Source organism: Bison bison, unplaced genomic scaffold (genome assembly GCF_000754665.1).
Source record: "Bison bison bison isolate TAMUID 2011002044 unplaced genomic scaffold, Bison_UMD1.0 scf7180017864334, whole genome shotgun sequence".
Classification (NCBI taxonomy): Eukaryota; Metazoa; Chordata; class Mammalia; order Artiodactyla; family Bovidae; genus Bison; species Bison bison.
The window spans coordinates 1,357,578-1,360,721 of record NW_011494906.1 but is presented as its reverse complement, the minus strand read 5'-3'; positions in this window follow the sequence as shown (position 1 = coordinate 1,360,721).

Below are 3,144 nucleotides of genomic sequence, written 5' to 3'. Positions count from 1 at the left end.
GTCGTGAAGAGTAGGACACGACTGAGCGACTTCACTTTCACTTTTCACTTTCCTGCATTGGAGAAGGAAATGGCAGCCCACTCCAGTGTTCTTGCCTGGAGAATCCCAGGGACGGCAGAGCCTGGTGGGCTGCCGTCTATGGGGTCGCACAGAGTTGGACACGACTGAAGGGACTTAGCAGCAGCAGTGTGTATATGGTCATCTCAAACTCCTAATTTATCTCCCCTACCTAAACTAATTCAGCTTAAAATAAGCATTGTTTTCTCCGTACCTCACTCTGTTGCTGCTGCTGCTAAGTCGCTTCAGTCGGGTCCGACTCTGTGCGCTATGTATTAACTAGGTGAACAAGAAAGATCTGGTGTCTAGCACAGGGAACTATACTCAGTGTCTCGTAACAACCTATAATCGGAAAAAGAATATATCTATATCTATCTGAATCACTTTGCTGTACACTTGAAAATAACATGCCACTGTTAATGAACTATATGTCGATTTAAAAAAATTTATTTGAAGCAGAGAGATTCAAAAGCAGGCTCAGAAGTCAGCCCAGCTGGTTGGGGGCCTTAGAACCCTGATTCCTCCACTTCCTCTGCTTGAGTTTCACAAAGTACATGCTCATCTTTACATATTTCAGAGAAGTCATCTGTAGAATTCAGAGAAGAAAATGGCAACCCATTTCAGTATTCTTGCTTGGAAAATTCCATGGATAGAGGAGCCTGGCAGGCTACAGTCGATGGGGTCACAAAGAGTCAGACATGACTAGGCAACTGAGCACACACATATGCAAAATGGGGTCATATCTACCCCACAAGGTGGTGAGGATCACATGAGATAACGCGGCCAGTGTGCTTAGAAGAGTAACTGTCCACTATTAGCCACTCAACAGAGGATGTTCCAACTATTAAAAATTATATAAAGTTCTGGCATGGGGATATGTTCCCTGTATATTACTTTTTTAAAACATTAAAAGAATATGTTAAGTGTGATTCCATTTTTGGAAAGGAAAAAATGTGTGTATTTATAAGTACATTTGACATCAGTAGGGGAAAATATAGACGTATATACACCCCAATTTGAATTTAACATGCATCTCATTTTCTTTAGTGCATATATTAGTGGTGCAACACAAAAATAGACATTTAAAAATATCTAGACCTGCGCTGACTGCCCAATTCAGTAGCCACATGTGGTTACTGAAATTGAAAAGAACTAAAATTAAATAAAAAGTAAAATTTTGTTCTTGGTTCCAACAATAGTTCAGCGCTCTGCAGCCACACGTGGCTAGTGGCTACTTCATTGTACGTCACAGATGTGAGCAGTTCCATCACCGGTCAAGGGGACCAAGGGGAGGGGACTTTCGGGTGATCTTTTCTTTTGCTATCCAATGGGAAGGCTTCCTCCTAACTTGCTCGGATGATTTTAACAGGACTTCTCAGAAGACCCTCCTTAAGCCATTCAGTCTTCATTTTCACCAGGCATCAACTTACCTAAATGTAATTTTTGTTATAATATTTGGTAACCACCTTGATCAGCCTTTATTTCTTTCCAATTATTTTTTAATATATGACAATTTTGCAAGAGATGAGAAAAACACATTTATCAAGCAGCCTCATTTCCTGCTTATGAGGATTCTGGGGGCATCAGAAAGACCAAGGCTCAGTCAGATCAATTTTCCATAAGAAAGAAAAGAAAAAAAGTGCAGTCGTTCAGTTGTGTCCAACTCTTTGGGACCCCGTGGACTGTAGCCTACCAGGCTCCTCCGTCCTGGGGATTCTCCAGACAAGAATACTGGAGTGGTTTGCCATCTACCCAATGAAAGAAACACTGCCAACTGACTCAGTTCTCAAAGTTCTTGATCAAAGATCAAGAATACTTTGATCTAAGTATTCAGATCAAAAATAAGCTGCATTTCAGGGGCTCCGCAAACCCTTACTATATCAAGCCCAGGGCGTTAAAAACAGCGTGTGCTACTGTCATCGCGAGACACTTCAGGAGGTAAGAGCCCAGGGGAGCTTTGATTATTAACGAGTGTGAACCCGCCCATTCCATTCCCCCTGGAGAACCCGGGATCCGCGGGCTTGTGCTGTCCTCTGGCGCCCCCAAACGGGTGCTTAGGGTTTATCACATATAGGAAGCTAAAACACCAACATTACTCCTTGTGAACGCTCTGTTCTGTCTGACTCTTTGAGACCATGGAGAAGGAAATGACACCCCACTCCAGTATTCTTGCCTGGAGAATCCTGTGAACGGAGGAGCCTGGTGGGCTGCTGTCCATGGAGTCACACTGAGTCGGACACGACTGAAGCGACTTAGCATGGGCTATATAGTTCATGGAATTCTCCAGGCAAAAATAGCCGTTCCCTTCTCCAGGAGATCTTCCCAACCTAGGGATCGAACCCAAATCTCCCGTATTTCGGGAAGATTCTTTACCATCCCACCAGGGAAGCCCAAGAATATTGGAGTGGGTAGCCTATCCATTCGCCAGCGGATCTTCCCGACCCAGGAATCGAACCGGAGTCTCCTGCATTGCAGGCGGATTCTGAGCTATCATGACTCCTTATGGCGAAATAAAGACTTTCTGCCTTGGGTTCTCTACAAGTTCAGGTACCTTGCCTTCAAAATGACAAAGCCAGGATAATCAGATCAGGATTTCAAACCAGAAAAATTATTGTGGTTCTAGAGGATTAGCCCTTAAAGATGCTAGAACTAATTTTCCAATAATTTTTATAGTATTGTAAAGCAAACAAAATATGATACAACACATTCATGTTTTTACCAATCCAATTAACACCTAAAATATTACAGACTTATCCAAAACCTCAATCCTATTTCCCTTCCTTCTTGGAGGTAAAAATAAAACTCAGGATAGTGTTTTCCAGACCTATATATGTATTTACACTTGTACAACCTTGCCAAGAAAATGCACTGGTCATAACAAACACCCTCTTCCAACAACACAAGACAAGACTCTATACATGGACATCACCAGATGGTCAACACCGAAATCAGATTGATTATATTCTTTGCAGCCAAAGATGGAGAAGCTCTATACAGTCAGCAAAAACAAGACCAGGAGCTGACTATGGCTCAGACCATGAACTCCTTATTGCCAAATTCAGACTTAAATTGAAGAAAGTAGGGAAA